The sequence below is a fragment of the Felis catus genome, chromosome E2, assembly GCF_018350175.1.
Source record: "Felis catus isolate Fca126 chromosome E2, F.catus_Fca126_mat1.0, whole genome shotgun sequence".
In the NCBI taxonomy this organism is placed as follows: Eukaryota; Metazoa; Chordata; class Mammalia; order Carnivora; family Felidae; genus Felis; species Felis catus.
Genome location: NC_058382.1, coordinates 33,317,904 through 33,338,320, shown reverse-complemented (window position 1 = coordinate 33,338,320; position 20,417 = coordinate 33,317,904). Strand labels below are relative to the sequence as shown.

Here is a 20,417-nt window from a genome sequence, read left to right as displayed (position 1 = left end):
AGTAGTATATGCATTTTATCTTTCGGAAATGTTCCAATTTATATTCCTGAAAAATATGGCAAACTGGGTAATCTGAATACTTCCCCCCTCCAAAAAAAAGACACCTGAAATATTAAACAACGTGTAACAAATAGTTCATCTGTAAAGCTAGGGTTGCAAAAAAGTAAGGCAAATCCCTGGGGACCACAAATGAAGAAGAAGCTGAAAACCAAGGAAAGAAACAGGTGGTGAAGCCACTGATGCCCAGGGGTGTTTGCTGTTTCAGGTAAGCAAGATGCTCAGTGTTTAACAGCCACATGAAGATAAGACTTTGTGCTCAGCGCACGGAGAATCAAGGGGAAACAAGGGCCCTCACATGAAACGAATCCTTAAGTACTACATTGGTCATGAAAAGATAGACTAGAAAACAAAACAGTAAAGGGAGATAATAAAGCAAATTCTCTGACTTGGCCTGGTAATACGGTGGGTAATACAGTGTCTCTTGGGAATGTATAACCAGAAGTCTGTCCTCAAACAGATTAGGGGTTCTAATATATACTACCTTGGGCACCCTGGGTGCCTAGCAGAAGCAAATGCACATCTTCTGTGAAGACTCATGTCTTTAGCCCAGACTGCACAAAATTCTTATGGATATAAGGCTTGATTGAACATAAACTGATAATGAGACTTGGATCATACAGGAAGAAACAGATTTTCATGTATGATGCAAGCAGAGAAAACAGCAATTATTAGACCTTTAGTATCTTCAGATAATCAAGCCATCATATAGTGACTAGAAAATGAGTTCTATGTTTTTAGATGGTTTAAGGAAATAATATTAGAAGTAAGATATAACTAAGAATACACACATAGCATAACCAAGACCTAATAGAGTTTTGAAAAACAAAGTAGAACTTCTAAAAATAAAAAATACGAAATTGAATTTTAGAATGGAATAGAAGGGCCATATAAGATTAGACTCAGCTGTTGCTATTTGCAGATGACATGATACTCCACATAGAAAACCCCAAAGTCTCCATCAAAATATTGCTGGAACTAATACATGAATTCAGCAAAGTCACAGGATATAAAATCAATGTGCAGAAATATGTTGGATTTCTATGCACTAATAACGAAGCAGCAGAAAAAGAAATCAAGGAATTGATCCCATTTGCAATTGCACCACCAACAAGATACCTAGGAATAAACCTAACTAAAGAGGTAAAAGATCCGTACTTGAAAACTGTAGAACACTTATGGAAGAAATTGAAGAGGACACGAAGAAATAGAAAAGCATTCCATGCTCATGGATTGGAAGAATAAACACTGTTAAAATGTCTATACTACCCAAAGCAATCTACACATTTAATGCAATTCCCATTAAAATAACCACCAGCATTTTTGGCAGAACTAGAACAAAAAATTCTGAAATTTGTATGGAACCGCAAAAGACCCCAAATAGCCAAAGCAGTCCTGAAAAAGAAAAATAAAACTGGAGGCATCACAACTCCGGATTTCAAGCTATATTATAAAGGTATGGTCATCAAGACAGTAGAGTACTGGCACAAAAACAGACACATAGATCAATGGAACAGAACAGAAATGGACCCACAAGTGTATGGTCAATTCACTTTCGGCAAAGCAGAAAAGAATATCCGATAGAAAAAAAAAAAGACAGTCTCCTCAATGAAAGGTGTTGGGAAAAACTGGATGGCAACAAGCAGAAGAATGAAACTGGATCACTTTCTTATACCATACACAAAAATGAATTTAAAATGGGTGAAAGACCTAAATGTGAGGCAGGAAGCCATCAAAATCCTAGAGGAAAACACAGGCAGCAGCCTCTTTGACCTCAGCCTGACTAACTTATTACTAAACATGTCACTGAAGACAAGGGAAACAAAAATAAACATGAACGGTTGGGACTTCATCAAGAGAAAAAGCTTCTGCATTACAAAAGAAATAATCAACAAACCTAAAAGGCAGCCTATAGAATGGGAGGAGATATTTACAAATGCATATTGGATAAAAGGTTAGAATCCAGGGGCGCCTGGGTGGGTCAGTTGGTTAAGGGGTCAACTTAAGCTCAGGTCATGATCTCGCAGTTCATGGGTTCGAGTCCTGCCTCGGGCTCTTTGCTGACAGCTCAGAGCCTGGAGCCTATTTCAGATTCTGTGTCTCCTCCTCTCTCTGCCCCTCCCCTTCTCATGGTCTGTCTCTCTCTGTCTCTCAAAAAATGAAAAACGTTAAAAATTTTTTTAAAAGGTTAGAATCCAAAATCTATAAAGAACTAATCAAACTCAACACCCAAAAAGAAATAATCTAGTGAAGATCACTCAGATGGAATATTACTCGGTCATCAAAAAGAATGAAATCTTGCCATTTGCAATAATATGGATGGAGCTAGAATGTATTATGCTAAGCTAAATAAGTGAGAGAAAGACAAATACCATATGATTTCACTCGTGGAATTTAAGAAATAAAACCAATGAACATATGGGAAGGGTAAGGGAGAGGAAACAGACTCTTAAGAATAGAGAACCAACTGAGAATTGATGGAGGGAGGTGGGGATGATGGGTATTAAGGAGGACAGTTGTGATGAGCACTGGGTGATGCATGTAAGTGATGAATCACTGAATTTTGCTCCTGAAACCAATATTGCACTGTATGTTAACTAAAATTTAAATTTAAAAAATTCCCATTGAAAAAAGAATTAAAAAAGGAGAAAAAAAGAATTAGCAAACTGGAAAGATCTAAAAGAGGTACCCAAAGTGTAGCACAAAGTTATGAGGGTGGAAAATATGAAAAATATTCAACCTGTGAACATGAAAAGGACAAAGATATCTTGTATTGGCATTCTAGATGGAGAAGAGAATGTGGGGGGGGGGGGATTGGAAATGTTTGAAGAGATAATAGGTGAGAATTTTCCAGAATAGGTAAAAGACTTGACTTATCTGATTCACAAAGCATAATAAATTCCAAATTCTCCCACTGCACGTTAGCATAAATAACATATTTTTATGAAATATAACTACTCTCAGGGCGCCTGGGTGGCTCAGTCGGTTGAGCGACCGACTTCGGCTCAGGTCATGATCTCACGGTTTGTGAGTTCGAGCCCCGCGTCGGGCTCTGTGCTGACAGCTTAGAGCTTGGAGCCTGCTTCAGATTCTGTGTCTCCCTTTCTCTCTGCCCCTCTCCCGCTCATGCTCTGTCTCTCTCTGTCTCAGAAATAAACATTAAAAAAAAAAAGAAATATAACTACTCTCCACAACCAAAATTTTATGAGATTGTTTTAAATTTTGCAAATATCTTTCATGTCTGTCTGGCTTAATAGAAGAAGGCTAGATTCTAATATCTGCTTCTGATTTCAATCTGTTTTAATATCACATATCATATAGCCTCTGGAAAACTCTCAACTTGTGAGAGGAGAATGAAAAAGATGAATCATGTCTTAATATTATTACAAATATAGTTTTGACCTTGTGGAACTTCTGAGGGGTTGTCCAGTTTCCTTAAGATCTCTGGAGCACACTTTGAGAATCCCTAATTTAGAGTAAGTTCATGTTTGATAAACTTGGTGTTACAAATTTTAAAAAAGGAATATTCTACGCATATACACATACACATTCCAAATGTGCTCTACCTGAATCATGGTTTTTCAGGGAATTAGTATACAATAAAATACACTTGGATCTGAAACGAGACTTGAGGGTTTAATTTCATCTCTCTTCCATGATTCAGAGGATACTTTAGGGTCCTGCAAAGTCATCTTTATGAACGTTAAGTATGTTATGTTGGTAGGTGCTGAAGTCTTGGGTTATACCAGATGGGGTTTTTTGTTGTTGTTTGTTTGTTTTGGTTAATAAGATGGTAGATGGACCACTTGTTACCATAGTGTGATTGAGTAATATGTGTGAAAGATGAATATGAGCCTCTGTTACATAATTACAAAACTTCTCAATAAGCAGAAGACAAAATAAGCCTTCAGGAGACCAAGACAATGGTGTTTCAGAATCATAAGGAAACTGGTACAATGGATGTAGAAGCACTGACTCTGGAGGCCAATGGAGGATAATTGGAGGATATTTTTCAATTGCCTGGGAAAAGTCTCATTTACACAGCTTGAGTTAAATTTTGCCATCAAATTTTCCTTAACTAATCTCCATCTGATGTTTCTCATTTCCAATTTTATATCACTAAAGAGATGGCCCCCATCTGAATCTGTTAAGGGATCAGATTCTTGTGCTCTGTCACTCTTGTCCACATTGAACAAGAATGATCCATGTGGTTTTCCTTTCTTATTTATCTCATTGTATAAAACCTAAGATTCAAGGCGTTATTTCAATAGTGCCCAAGAGAAGGACAGCTATAATAACCTATTAGACCTCAGATATCTGAATTTCAATTAAAAAGACTAACATTTTCTCTAAATAGAATCCACAAGGCTTAATTCAAATTCATTTTTGCTGAGACATAGATATTAGAAGATTAGCTGGCCCATCTTTAACATGGGACACCCTGTGACTTTCAAAGCGATGAAAAGGATTAGAAATTGTTTATTCCTCACCTCATTACAAAAAGGATATGAGATAAAAGAATGATTTGTTTCCAGTAACATTTCATTCATTATACAATATAATGAGTACCTTCTGGGTACCAGGCACTTTGCTAGGCTCTGGTTTGTAAAGATAAATCAGCAACAGTCTTTGTCTTCACGGCCCACTAGAGGAGATATACCTATAAATGAGAGTTGATTTTAGAGTGTGGTAAGATTTACAATAAAGACATGTATAGGGTATATTAATGCACAAAAAGTGGTATATTCTGCTTAAGGAATTAGAAAAGGCTTTATCTTTTTGCTGGTTTTGAAGACTAAGTTGGAGTTTTCTAGGCTATCAAGGAGAGTACGAGTATTCTTGGCAGAAAGGACTATATGTGCAAAACCCTTGCATGTCTAGGCATGGCAAGTAATTCAGTTTCACAAGGCTAGGGTGAAGCGTGAAGAAGAGGAGTTGGAAATGATGTTGGAGAGTGGGTAGAAATCAGTTTATCAAGCATCTGTAGCCAAGCTAGGGAACTTGAACTTTATCACACAGGTCTCTGGTTTTCCATATATGTCTTAGGACACCAGGGGATTCACAGAGATGCCTGAGGTGTTGGTGGGAATGCAAGCAGGTGGGGAGTTCCTATCCTGCTTCAGTAGGAACCATGCAGCTTTACATGTGAGCATGCTTTAAGTTGGACTTCGGTTTTTTTTTTTTTTTCCAACAATTGTTTATTAAGAACATACCACGTGCCAGGTCTTGTGCTGACATACAGACAGTTCATGGCCTCCTGATGTAGAAAATATTTCTTTCAAAAAAGTTTGAAATCTACAGGTGTAATTAATGGGGAAACCACTGTAGGATATCAAGCAGGAGAGTGATATAATCAGGTTTGTTTCTTAGAAATCTCACTCTGGTTGAAGTTTGTACAGTTGGTTAGAGAGCAGAGAAGCTGGGCAGAAAACGAAGGCATAAAATTGGTAGCACTGGAGGTGTATTGGATATGTGGCATCTTAGGGTAAACCCCAGACTCTGACTCAGATGAATGTGTCTACTACAGGGAGGCTAGGAGAATGAGAAGGGAGCTGAGGAAAGTCTGTGGGGCTTGTAGGGAGATTTTGGAAGAGGATGAACCAGTTAAAGACGCTGAGAAGGGAGGTGGGAGGACAGAGGGGATTGAGAGAAAGCTGAACCAGGAAACTGTGCTACCAGAGAAGCCTTGGAGACTTTCAAGAGGGGAGAGATCGCAGTGTCCAGAGCCTCAGGAAGACCTCATGAGATAGACTGAGAAATCCTCTCTTGATTTGTCGGATGGAGAGGCTTGGGAGACTTCCACAGGATCAGTTTCAGTGGAAACCAGATTGCAGTGGGCTGAGAAGTGAGTAAGTGGCAAGGAAGTGGAGACAGTGAGACTAGACATTTTCATGAGAATGGCTGTGAAGGCAGAAGGAGAGAGAGCATGGTTGCCAGAGAAAATGCTGGGGTGGGAAGTATGAGTTTATGAATATGCGCAGCAGAGGAATCCAGAAGAGTAGAAAATGGAAGATAATGCTGTGTGTGTGTGTGTGTGTGTGTGTGTGTGTGTGTGTGTGTAACTGCTAAGGGAGGTTTCTGAGAAGGTGGGAGGGAACTAGTCTCTAGCATAGGTCTTTACTGAGAAGCCTTAAATATCTGAGGATTTAATAAGAATATTTTCAGCACATATGTGTACATGTATCTGTGTATTCACCTATTTGAGATATTTGGGGGGCAAGTTTACTGAGAAAACTCTGAAAATAAATTTCAGCTTTATCAGTATACTGGAGGATTTGGGGCATCAAGGAACTGTGGAATCTGAATCATGACTTTTTAGTTATTAAATTTGCCTATTTAGGACAGTCAAATTTTGGAACAACAGAGCCACCTTTGTTGAATTTGTTGATATCTTTGTTGATACCTTAATTATTTGTTCTGGAGTGCTCAGGAAATGCATATGTTTTTGTCACTGGAGACTCCTTAAGAAACTCTTCCCTCTTTCACCTTTTTCCATCCCTTTATCCTTGTTGGCTCTGAGTTTGCCATGAGTCACCCAAAGCTGTCCCCCCCCCCCTTGTTAATATACCTTATAGTATTCCATACTGGTTTTTCATTTGCTGCCTCTGGATCATCTACTTCTTAGATGAAATATTATTTTCTATTCCACAACTGGATTCTATCAGAGATGCTGGTGACCCTCTGAGCCAAACCAGATGTGTGAAGTTATTAGCCTTTGGGGATGACTTTAAAATAAGAAATGGCATTGTATTCTCTAAATAGTTGTTGTTGATTCTGTACTTTAAAAATGTATCCTGGATATATAATAACCCATTAGCTGTCATTTGCTATCATCCTGCCTGTAGGGCTTGTGGTGAGGGAAACGGATGGCAAGGTTAGGTTGACACAAAGCTCTAAATGGGACAGGGGCCCTAAAAGCCTGTATTTTTTCTTGAATTTGCTCCTAATTTCCGTGATGGGGGTGGGAGAAATCTAATAAATCCCACTATGTGTCAGGTTCTCACTCTGCAGAAAGGAGAGTAATGCAGCATCCACAGGTAGTTCATAGGGGAATGCAACACTTATTTAGCAATTAAGAGGAAGTTTAACGTAATATCATAAAATGTCCCTGAGAGTTGGTCTTGTTAAAGCAGGAAGTGGCCCTTGGGGAGAGCTTCACCTGGCACAAGCTTCACCTGGCCACAGTATTTATTAATGATTATGAGAGTCACTCTGGGTCTCCCAAGCAGGGACAGACTTGGTTCCTATGGTGTTTTATAGGTTTTGACATTGATTTTGGTCCAAAGACATATAAATCTCTGGCTGTTATCTTCTTCCCACTTTAATTTACCAAAAGAAACATGTTCCTGGTTTATTCAGCGCACCAACGCTCTCCACCCCTGGGAACTCCTCCTGAGCATGTGCCATGACCATTTCCAGTCTGTATTCCCTGATTTTATGTTGCCAACAGTTACTGACTTAGCTGCCACTGGTGGCCACCTTTCTTGTCACCTGTCTTGGTTTTTATTTTTCCCCAAACCTATAGAATATATTTTCTCTAAACAGCACCGAAATGCTAGATTGTCAAAAGGAAGTTGACAAAAGCATGCTGTGCTGCACACTGTGGAAGGAGCTAATCAAAGCAGCTTTTTAATTGCTATAGTAATGATTTAGATGTGCAAAAAATACTAAAGTTAAATTTACATGACTAATTAATTAAGCAAAGCTCACAATTGACAAACATAATTAGCACATCCAAAATTGAAACCACATCCTGGTTCTCTTGGAGCCAAAAAAGACAACGTGAAACACTCAAAATCCCCTTCCTTTCACTCGCTGTAGGTCTCATTGCCAATTCTCATATTTAGGTTTGTTATGCATGGAACATAGTTAATTGCAAAACATTCATGAGGATCTTACTTCTTTTTTTTTTTAACAGAGACTTCTCATGAGTTTTGGCCTAGTCCATCTTTTAGCAGCTAAATTTTATCTGGTAGAGTGGATATCTTCTCAAATAGGGAAAAAGTTATCTGTCTATTCTATTACCTATCTTCCACCTATTCATCTATCTTTCCATAAATTATCAGCTTTTATGGTGCATAAATATCTTATGTGGGCAAGTGGTTTTATCTAGAGGTACTGAAAACTATGTAATGGTAGGTCAAGTTACCATGAAGCTCTGTCAGTGATGATACATACAGCTTTCCGTGGCAAATTCTTGAGGTACCAAATTAAATCAGAGTCTCCTGGAGTACTTGCTGAGCCAAAGTCATACTGGGTTCTGAGGAAGTAGAGAAACTATCCTTCCTCCAACTCTCTCATGCTCATCCACTGTGTGATGTGCTATCTGGCTACCAGAGTAGAATTACTGTGTTTAGAGTAACATGGGGGAGAAGTCATTTCCCCTGTAGGCTAGATGTACCCTTCCTCTTTTTATAAAGAGACCTCAGTTGGACTGAAGGCCAATATCTAGGTCGGGCACTGTATTTTGTTCCCCACTGTGAACCCTCAAATGAACCTGCAAAACCAATCCTCGTTCTTAAGCAATCACAGCACAACAATGGTGGCAAACCTCCACTCATGCAAATTGGCCCTTGAGTGCCCATCCACCACTGCAACACTGTTCACGCATTTACTGAACTAGTACTTATGGACTACCTGCTTTGTGCAAGATACTATTCTAGACACAGGCCACAGCCTGTCTGAAGCCAGACTGGACCTCTGCCAGTTGCATGTGTGCATCCATTGTGTAGGTGTACACACAGATCTTTATGTGTAGAATTTCATTTCCTTTTAACACCATCTATTCTGATTTTGTGTAGCTAGTAAGAATTTTTCATCCTTCATACATTGATAGCAAGAAGCGTTCATTATATGATTGGAGCACCTGGGTGGCTCAGTCAGTTAAGCATCTGACTCTTGGTTTCAGCTCAGGTCATGATCTCATGGTTCATGAGTTTGAGCCCTGCGTCGGGCTCTGTGCTGATGGCGTGGAGCCTGCTTGTGTTCCTCTCTCTCCCTCTCTCTCTGCCCCTCCCCTGCTCACGCTGTCTCCCCAGATAAATAAATTAACAACAAAAAAAGAAACATTATATGATTACTACTGTGAAAACTTTCAAAAATGCAAAAAACTGCTGAGGGCAACACTGGGTCATATTAATATTAATAGATATAGTTATATATGTATTATATATAATATTTCTATTGTTCTTGAGCTTGGTCCATTTTACTCTATTTACATCTAGTTCATTTTATCTACTATATATTATTCCTTTCTGTGAGTATACCTCAATTTGTCTCTCCTTTTTCTTCTTGTGGCTATTTAGTGTCTTTCCATCTTTTTCCTATTACAAGTAATGCTGAAGACTATGTATTATACATGTAGGTGAGAGTTCGCCTAAAGTCTGTACCTGCAAAGTGGAATTATTAGACTGAATATTATGCACATTTTCCAATATTAGACATTGTTCTCCAAATGGCAAGGAGATTTTGTCAGCAATATATGAGTGCTTTTTCCATATCCTTGCCAATGCTTGTCATTTTCAGACTTTGTCAGCCTGATGAGTTTCCTTGATTAGCACCCTTTCACATGTGCCAACTGAGCACCTGAAATGTGGCTAGTCTGCATCGTGCTGTATATCTAAGAAAACCTGCAGACTTTGAAGATTTAATATGAAAAAAAGTAAAATAACTCACTGATAATTTTTTATATTGATTGTATGTTGGCATGATAATTTGGATATACCAGATTAAATAAAATGTATTGGTTAATTTCTCCTTTTTTTTAATTACTTTTTTTTAACATGCCTACTAGAAAATTTTAAAATGCATATGTGGCTCTGAATACATTCCTATTTGTCAGCACTGCTGTAGAAACCCCAGTATAATGTTGAATAATCATGGTGAAAAGTAACTTCCTGTTTCACTGGTGACTTCAGTGGAAATCCTCCTGAAGATTCACCTTTTTTTCTGATGTTTGTTCTTGGTGTTTTGCAGTGACTTTGTCAGACTGAGGAGGCTCTCTTCCCCCCATACTTGCTGAGGGTAATTACAATGGATGAAGCTTAAATTTTGTTGCTTTGACCACATCCATTAGGATGATCATGCCGTTTCTTCATTTAATCTTTCAGTAAGGTCAACTATGTTGATTGATTTTTAAAAATAAAAAAATTTAAATATGGAGCCATCTGAGATAAATGTACCTGGCCATTTTGTACTCTTTTATACCCCTACTAGATTTCATGTTTAACTTTTTTTTTTTTTTACTTAGGAATTTTCCACGTATAGTCATAGATAACATTACTTTATAATATTGATTTCTTTTTTACTCAGTTGGTACCAATTTCACAGGACAACTGCTGCTGCGAATAATCAGCATTTATTGAGCCCTTACCAGTGCCAGGGGCTTCACATGTATACTCTCACTGACTCCCCACACCAAACTTGTAAGGTAGATTCTATTATTATCCCCATTTTATAGAAGAAATTCAGATACAGAGGGGATAGTTAGCTTGGCAGATGGTGGCACTCCATTTTGGGCAAAGTGCTGGACTAGATATCCTAAGAAACCTTCCTGATAGGAACATCTACAGATGCTTAATAAAATATTTTTTTAATATTAAGATGAATTTTAAAGCTGGAAAAACAGGTAAGGGAAGTCCTTAGATTCCCTGGTAGTTTTCATCCTTTGAACTTCGATTTTAATAGACCCTTGATGGGGAAAAGAAGAGAGAGCTGAGGTCCCCAGCAAGGTGGGGAGTTGAAGACCTCCAGGATAAATCTAGGACCAATACAGTGATTAAATTGGAAAACACATCACCCCTTCTGCATTTTTTTTTTTGAGAGAGAGAGAGAGGGGAGGGAGCAAGTGAGCGGGGGGGGGGGGGGGAAGAGAGAGAGAGAGAGAGAGAGAGAGAGAGAGAGAGAGAGAGGGAGAAGCGGGGCTTGAGTTCACCTCAAGTGGAACTCAAACTCATGAACCGTGAGATCATGACCTGAGCCAAAGTCAGATGCTTAATGACTGAGCCACCCAGGTGCCCACCCCCCTCTCCATCCTTAAGATGGGCAGAAAGGAAATTTGCTTGTCTAGGCCATGGCTGTAGGTGAATGGGCTGGGAGAGAAGAGGGGAAAAGGTCCAGGGTTGGTATTGCTACATCCTATAAGTTTTGAAAGAGCTCTTTCAAAGAACAAATATTTTCACTGGCTTTGGTTCTAAATCTTTTACAATTCCCATTGTAATTTTTTCTTTAACATTTGACTATTTAAAAATGCAGTTTTCATTTCCAAATAGTATAAGGGTGTTTTTAGTTTTACTCTCTTTTATTTCTTATTCGTAATTTAATTGCACAGTGGTCAGAGAATGCAAACTGTATGCTATTGATTTTTTTAATTTTTTGAAACTTCCTTTGTGACTTAATGGTTAATTTTTGTAACTATGCCACATATACATGAAAAATGTAGTGTTCTCCTAATGATCTGTACTATACATCATGTTTGTTAATTGTGTTGTGTGATTCTCTGTCAGACTTGTCTATCAGTGTCTGAGAGAGTTAACGTTAAAATCTCCTACTATGAATGTGGATTATCCAATTTTCTTTGTAATTCTTTTTTTTTTTGCTTATATACACCTAAGCTCTATTAGTAGATGCATACAAGTTCATGATAGTTATGTTTTTTTCCAGACTTCAAAAAGTCATTTTAGAATGAAGCTCTTTATCTCTGTTAATGCTTTAGCCTTAAATTCTGTTTTATCTATGATCACAATTGCTCACTCAAAATCTTTTGCTTAGTATTTTCCTGGGCTATCTTTCTCCATCTCTTTATTTTCTTTATTTGTCTTATGTATGTCCCTTGAAAGTTTCTCATTGCTGATGTTACTCCTTTATCCACAAAGTAACTTGCTTAGCTGAGTTTAATCAGTTTCCATTGATTGTGATTAATGACATAGTTGGACTTATTTCTACCACCTTACGTTATTTTTTGTTTACCAAGTTTTACCTACTTAAAAATAATTTCTTGCTCTGTTTTGGATTTATGCATTTTTATTATTCTTTCCTCAACCTCTACTCCAGGAGTTTGAAAATTTTAGATTCTATGTTTAAATTTTTTTTTTTTTTACATTTTTAATGTTCACTTTAAGCTCTCTGCCCAAAGTCTATAACTCTTCAGTCATTCTCTTCTCCTTCTGAACAAGACAAGAAATTTATCAGGGCTTTAATTACCCAAAGAATCCTTTCTTCAATCTGCCATTTTATTGTTGGTTTTACCAGTTTTTAAATTAAGGCAAAAAATTAGTTGTTGTTATGATTATTATTAGCAATCAATATTTATATAGATTTACCAATACATTTTGTTAATTTCTTTGCCACGTATGTTCCTTATATCCCACTCCTTCCTTCTGGGTTCAGTTTTCTTCTTGCTGAGGGATATCCTGTTGAGACCTACTGCAGTCAGAATGACACTGGTTTTGCTCCATATACAGTTCTCGTTATTTTTGCTTTTCTGCTTGGAAGCTATTTCCCTACCATCTGCTGGTGTCAATTCACCCATGAGAAGCCTGCTTTCAGCCTAATGACTGCCTCTTTGTAGGTAATCTGTCTTCTCTCCTGGTAGCATTTAGGATTTTCGCTTTATCCCTGCTGTTCAGAATTTTCACTATGGTATGCTTAGATGTGGATTTATTTTTGTTATTCTGTCTTGGCAGTTGATGTAAACATTCACTCTGAGGACTTGAGACTTTCTTTACTCCTCAGCTTGGAAAATTCTTAGCCATTCTGGGCTCTTATTTCTTCCAATGATGCCTCTTTGATTTGCTCTTTGCCTCTTTACTCCTTCCTCAATTGTCTGCATTTGGAATTATGTGAGGTAATTCCTTTATCTTTTAATACTAGTTATATTTTTATTTTGACAAGATCTCAAATTTATGCATGCAAGTTAAGTACCAGTAATTTCCTTTTCACCAATTTGAGAATACGTTGCTAACCTGATGTCCTGTTACCCCTGAATACTTCTGTGTGTGTTTCCTACATGTGAGGGTGTTCTGCTATATAACTGCATTGCAATCATCAAAATCGGGAAATTAACACTGACATATTACCACCTTATAATCCTCAAACCATTCCACTTTCTCTGACTGTACCAATAATGTCCTGTAGAGAAAATGGTTCCAGTTCAGAAACATGTTGACATTTAGCTGTCATGTCTCTTCGGTTTCCTTCATTCTCCCAGGTGTTCCCCGGTCTTTCCTTGACTTTAAAGATCCTGATTCTTCTGAAGATTTAGAGACCAGTTATTTTGTAGAATGTCCCTCAGTTCAGGTATGTCTGATGTTTCCTCATGATCGGGTTTAGATCGTGCATTTTGGCAGGAATATCACAGAAAAGGTGTTGTGTCTCTTTGCTGACATGTCTTACAAGTTGTGGTGGCACCTTTGATCATGTAGCTGGATGGTATCTGAAGTGTCTCCACTTTAAAGTTCATATCTTCCCCTTTGTAATTAATAAGTATCTTTTGGGGGAGATACTCTGTGCAAATATCTTGTTTCTCATTTGCTCAATAATTTTAACATCCATCAATAGTTCTTGCTGCTGCAAGTAATATTCTAGTGTTTGCCTACTGGAGATTTTCTTTTTCTTTTTAATGTTTATTTATTTTTGAGAGGGAGGGAGAGTGTGAGTGGTGGAGGGGCAGAGAGAGAGAGAGGGGGAGCCAGAGGATCCAAAGCAGCTCTGCACTGACAACAGAGACCCCCATGCAGGGCTTGAACTCATGAACGGTGATATCACGACCTGAGCCAAAGTCGGATGCTTAACCGACTTAGCCACCCAGGCGCCCCTGAAGGTTTCCTTATTTTCCCTCATTCCTTCTGCATTCATTAGAGTTCTACTGTAAGGAGGAGCTGGACATTCTCCTCTGTTTATTATTTGTTTTTATTTTTGCTTTCTAAATACACTTAAAAAATTTATTGTGGTAGAATATATATTTACCATAAAATTTACCATCTTAACTACATTTAAGTGTACAATTCTGTAGCATTAAGGGCATTCACACTGTTGTGCAACCATCACCACCATCCATTTCTAGAAACTTTTTCATCTTCCCCAACTGAAACTCTGTCCCCACTAAACATCACCTCCCCATTCCTGCCTTCACCATTTTACTTTGTGTCCCTGAAATTTACTCCAAAAATGTCATAGATGAGGAATATTACAGTGTTTGCCTTCTTGTAACTAGCTTATCCCCTGTTTAATTCTGATTATTTATCTAGACTAATATGGTCTCATGAGTATTTATTGTATATTCTGTGGGTTATAATCCATTACTATTATTTTTTTTCCATTACTATTATTATTATTGTCCTTTTGTTGCTCAAATTGTCCCAGCTTTGGTTATTAAGAGCTCCTTCGGGTTGGCTTCTGTGTCCTTTTAACAGGTCCGTTGCTTTTTTGAGCACTTCGTTACTTTCTGACACATCAGCATTCAGGCTCATCTTGTATTTTCCCTATCCCAGCTGTAGAACTGACCACTTTTCCAAGGAGCCCAGGTCCCCTTCATTGGAGAATGTTACTTAGAAACCAGGGCCTGGGCACTAGGTGTCTGTGCCTGAATGACCGAGCGCCATTTTTTTCTAGGCTCTCTATCAAGTGGACAGATCTAGGAAGTGTGTGTGTGTGTGTGTGTGTGTGTGTGTGTGTGTGTGTGTGTGTATGATTTATTTCTGTGTGTATCCACCTGTATGTATATTAAAATCCATGAGTTCATGCTGATACCTCTGATTCCAATTTAACACCACATTGTTCTAGCCTTTTGCTTTTCCTGAGCTGTAGCTTTTTTCTGTGACAGTTGGAAACCTGACTTTCATTATCCACAGTGTATATAATACCACGAAACTTTACCATGGTTCTGAGAGTCAACGTTACATAAAAAGCTGTATTCAGAGAAATATTGCTCCCCCCATCCTTACTACCTGTTCCTCTGCCCCCTTTTTTCTTCTGCCTTTTCTATTCCACCAACAACCACAAAGTAACCATGCTCATTGGTTACTGGTCTATCCTTCCTGTATTCCTTTTGTACAAATAAGCAGATACATATTTTCCTACATTCCCGTCTTTCTTAGATGAAGGATAACATACTGTAGATATTCCCTTTGTACTTTGATTTTTTTTTTTGCTTAATAGTTTGTTCTAGAAATCCCTACATATCAGTTCACAGAGATCTTCCTTTTCCTTGTTTGCTGCTTCATGTAATGCAGTACTCCATTGTGTGATATACCACATTTTTTTCAATTAGTCTCCTGTGTATGGGCATTTAGATTGTCTCTAATATTTTGCAATTACAATATTGCAATGAATAATCTTGTCAGTCTGTATTCTTGTATTATTGGAGATCTGTCTTTATGCTAGAATCCTAGAAGTGGAATAGTCAAGTCAAAAGATATGTGCATGTGTACTTTTGTTAGATGTGGCCAAATTCCCTTCCAGAAGGATTCGTCAGTTTGCCTTCTCATCAGTAATGTATGTGAGTGCTTGTTTCCCTACAGCCTCACCAAAAGAATGTGTTGTCTTACTTTAAAATTTTCACCAATCTAATAAATGAGAAATGGGATATCAGTGTTTCAGTTTGCATTTCTCTGAGTGTGTTTAATCACTTTTTGTATATTTAAGGGCCACTTTAGATCGTGTGTGTGTGTTTGTGTGTTTACCTTCATGTCATTCTTCCATTTTAAGATTTTGTCTTTGGATTTTTAAAATTTTTTTTCTAAGTTTATTTATTTTTGAGAGAGAAAGAGAGAGAGTGAGCTGGGGGAGGGGCAGAGAATGAGGGAGACACAGAGTCTAAAGCAGGCTCCAGGCTCTGAGCTGTCAGCACAGAGCCTGACACGAGGCTTAAACTCATGAACCACGAGATCATGACTTGAACTGAAGTTGGCCACTTAACCGACCAAGCCACCCAGGTGCCCCTGTCTTTGGATTTTTAAGAGTTCTTTGTATATTAGGGATATTAGCTGCTTGCATGTGGTATGTGTGGCAGATGTTTTCGTCTATTTTATCAAAGTCTTTTGACTTTGTTTATACTGTTTTTTCTCTTGCCATACAAAAATTTTTATGTAGTCAAGCTTTATTAATTTTTTTTTAAATTGTCTCAGGGTTTTGAACCATGATTGAAAGCCTTTCTTTAGCCTATAGACTAAATAGGAACTTGCAAGCTTTCTCTAGCATGTTTTAATGTCTGGTAAGGGCTAATTCCCCCTCCTTACCACAACCTCATAGGTTTTCTTTTTCAGTATTTTTCTGACCATTCTCGCAAACTGTTTGTTTTTCCATATGAACTTTAGTGTCAACTTGCCTAATACCACAGAAAATCTTGTTGGCATTTCTATTGGTATTGAGTTAAATTTATAAATAAACTTAGAAAGAGCTGACATATTTATGATATTGAATCATCCTATCCAAAAATAGGGGAAACTTTCCATTTGTTCAAGTCTATCTTGTATCTTTCAGGAATGTCTATAATATTTTTATTTTATTTGCTTTAATTGCTATATCAAGTATTGCTGTATGTTACTACTTACTGGGATCTTTCCATTGGTGTCAACTTTCTAGGTTATTTCTAATTCTTTGCCATCTATGCTCCCACATGCCATTTACACATTTGTAGTTAATACCATTTTTTCCCCTTCTTTCTGAGCTCTTCATTGTCGACTTTGTGAAAAGGAGACCTGGAAAAGAGTCTTCTTGTTGGGGACCCTGGCCTGAGTTGGAGAATCCTGGGAAGGATCTACAATCTACAACCTGGTGTAGAGGTAAAGTGAGAGTAGTCTTACATGGAAGGTCTTAAGTGGTCAGTTATTGCAGGAATGAAGTCTTATTTATCGACTAGCTAATAAGCTTTAGCTGGTGGCAATTTGAGATGTGGGGAAAATGAGGGAATAAGACTCAATATAGGGCTGGGGTGTGTAATAGAATGAGCATGGACTCTGGAGTCAGACAATCTGGGTTTGAAGCCAACTGCCATTTTCTGGCAAGTTGAACCTTAGTTTCTCATGTGTGATAGATGTTAGTAGTACCTATTTCAGAGTTGCTGTAAGGAGAGATATGATACGTATAAACCACTTAGTGTCTGCTAGATAGATATAGGCATAGGTGTAGACATAGATATATAGATATAGGTGTAGTTAATGTAGATACAACTATAGATATACGGATACATGAGTCATCTCATCACATAACATAGACCAGACTAGAATAGACCATGAGACAACAGAATATGAGCCTGTGACCTGTAACCTGAATTCTTCTCTTCCCTCATGATCCCGGAACCATGATACATCTTTTAGGCTTTGGGAATATGGAGGACAGCTGCTCATTTCCCTTCAGGATTGGGGCTATGTCTAGGACCTGTGGTTTCTAATGTTGGACAGAAGATTACAGGCTTAACGGGTTTTGGTGCCTCCATGGAGCCAATGGAAGATGAATCCTTTGAATTTGGGGACTCTTATTCATAGGCTTATTCTTGCCTAGGGATCCTTTCTTCTTGTGGCCTGAACTTTGATTGAATCCTTGACAGTTTGAGCTGTAGGAAACTGTTGTGGGTTTGGCTGGTAAACAAGGAATGATGGAGAGACAGGACTGAAAGAAATAATGCTCTGATTTATATTCTATTGGCTAAGGATTTTGTCACTTACAGAGGTACATAGTGGGAGTGGAGTGAGCGATGTGGCTGGATGGTGGGTCATCTTAAGCGTCTGTAGAAGCATCTAAAGTGACAAGACATGATAAAACTTGCAGCCGAGGGAGCTACAGCAGGGCCACACCCCATTCTCTGCTGGGGTAGCATGTAAGCATATAGCGTCGAGGGTCTAGCTTAGCAAACCTAGCAGAGTTAAAAGTGTGGTAGGAAAGGCCTGGAAATCCTAGGGATTCCCCTTCAAAGTCAGAAATAAAAGGGCTGTCATTTAGTAAATAAATGTAACTCCTGCTGACAGTGAGGAAGGAAAGGGAGAAGGAAGGACAAAGGGAGGAAGAACAGGAATCCCAGGGACAAAATTAATCAATAAAGTGAAATAATAGGAAGGTCAAAGAGTCAAAATCAAGTGTTATTTTACTTAGTTCAAGACATCTGGCCAGCTTATCATTGGAGAAAGACAACACTATTAATAAATCAAATACACGGAGAACCTCAATTGTCCCGTTAGCTATTCCTCCTCTATCCCATAATTTTTAGTAGATCATATGAGAAGTTAAAATTTGCTGATTTGAATTTCATCTTCTATTTCCTCTGCCCGGCATGTGAAGAGGCCAGTGAACCTTAAAATAACCAAATGGCAGAAAACCAAGGGAATAGGGACAAGCTTAAGTGCCTGGCCTAGATAATTAGTCTTTGAATAATCAAGAATGGGGTGCATTATAATCCTAATACTGGCACAGTAATTAGACTTAGAAGCTTTGAACTATGATGTTAGAATTCCTGTGTGTGGATGTGAAGCTGGATAGTTTGGGGATACTTTAGTTTTTAATTCAGAAACAAAGCAATTGATCCTACCTTTTTCTAAACATATGAAAGGTCCATATTTCTGGAAAACCCTCAAAGGATGAAATAAAAATTCAGAAACACTGATACAGTGACCATAGGTGCGCTGTTATTTCACTAAGAAGTTCTCCTCTTCTAGTATTTTGAATGCATAGTGTATCATCCCCAGAGTAGCTCTCAGACTTATGATGTTTTGAGACACAGATGCTCTCAATTATAAAAGTAAAGCAATTATCTGGATTCTCACCCTGCATTTAAGATTATAGTTTTATGTTTATTTATTAAAAATAAAACAAACCAGGCAAACAACTTACTTAAAATGCAGTGCGTGCTTAAATTGATTTAAAGCAATCACGACAGACATATCCCTTGTGATTCTCCAAAATATTCCTTTTCTTCCTCTGCAATTTGAACCCAAATATTCAGCTTTCATTTTGATGTCTCCTCTAAGTTTTGCACCTTTCTGGGCTCTTTGCATATTGGAGATGAGGAGAGACAGAGAGCTAAGACTCCCATATTATGACATGTTAAAACTTAAGTTTAAGAGTTATTTTGGTTGACAGTTAAGATTTCTGTTTTGTTTAAACTGAAGTTAGAAGTGCAGTTGTTTATGAAAACACCCACAAAATGGAATCTGAACTTCCCTAAAACAGCATTCCTATCTTATGAGGCCGATAATGCGTTTGTGATTCTGTAGCTCTTACTATAGACTTCAGAGCATCCAGAGAAGTTAATACTCATTCCAGTATCCTTAAAATAGAAGCAACCAGATGAAATATGATTTGAACAATGCAAGTATTCCTTAATTCATTGAAACTCTTTAAAAAAATTTTTATTGCTTATTATTTTCGAGAGAGAGACAGAGCATGAGTGGGGCATGAGGGGCAGAGAGAGAGGGGGACACAATCGGAAGCAGGCTCCAGGCTCCGAGCTGTCAGCACAGAGCCGACACGGGGCTCAAACTCATGAGTCATGAGATCCTGAGCTGAGCCAAAGTCAGATGCTCAACACACTGAGCCACCCAGGCACTCCTAATTGAAACTCTTGTTAAAAATAATCATTGGGGTGCCTGGGTGGCTCAGTCAGTTGGGCGTCTGACCTCGGCTCAGGCCATGATCTCACAGCTCGTGAGTTCGAGCCCCACGTCGGGCTCTGTGCTGACGGCTCAGGAGCCTGGGGCCTGCTTTGGATTCTGTGTCCCCCTCTCTGTCTGACCCTCCCCTGCTCACACTCTGTCTCTCTCTCTCTCTCTCTCTCAAAAATAGACAAGCATTAAAAAAAAATTAAAAAAAAAATAATCATCTTTGGAGATTAGGTGAAGGAGAAGAATATTCACAAGGTTAAGTGTCATGCTATATTTTAGCATAAAACATAAAATTAAGAAGACTGAAAACAGAACACAAAAACTGAAACTCCTGCCTGTAGGGCCTTCAACTTTACCATGTCTCACAAAGTGGGTCTTTCTTTCCAAAAGGTAGAAATTCCTAAAGACTTGATGATTTTCCAACAACTCCAGACTCTTTCAAAATGAAATTTAACATTTATTCTCATTATTTTCCATCCTTTAAGCTCCCTGAACTTAGCAGACATGTTGGTATTGCTCTACTATTAAATCTTATATCTAATTTGTGTGTAATTTTAAACTTCTCTTGCCGACTAGATTATAAGCTCCTTGAAAATAGGGACCAATATTCAACTTTTAAATAAATCACATATAGCATCTAGTAACATACCTTGATATATTAGAAACTCAATGGATAGACTTCATAGACTTCTTCATTGACTTCATTGCTAATATTTTTAATAATGTCATATGCTTGAAAATCTTCCTTTTCTTTAAACATGTGACCTT

The 20,417-nt window shown here is 38.1% G+C and overlaps 1 long non-coding RNA gene across 4 annotated transcripts in view; it reads left to right on the top strand.

Annotated features, from left to right (window-relative positions):
• The window catches only part of LOC109494882, a 258,239-nt gene that overhangs the window by 50,059 nt on the left and 187,763 nt on the right, over nt 1-20,417 (top strand). For all 4 annotated transcript variants that reach the window (XR_002738437.2, XR_006590114.1, XR_002150001.3 and 1 more), the window contains exon 3: nt 16,724-16,838. This is a non-coding gene — a long non-coding RNA (uncharacterized LOC109494882). The remainder of the gene's footprint in view (nt 1-16,723; nt 16,839-20,417) is intronic.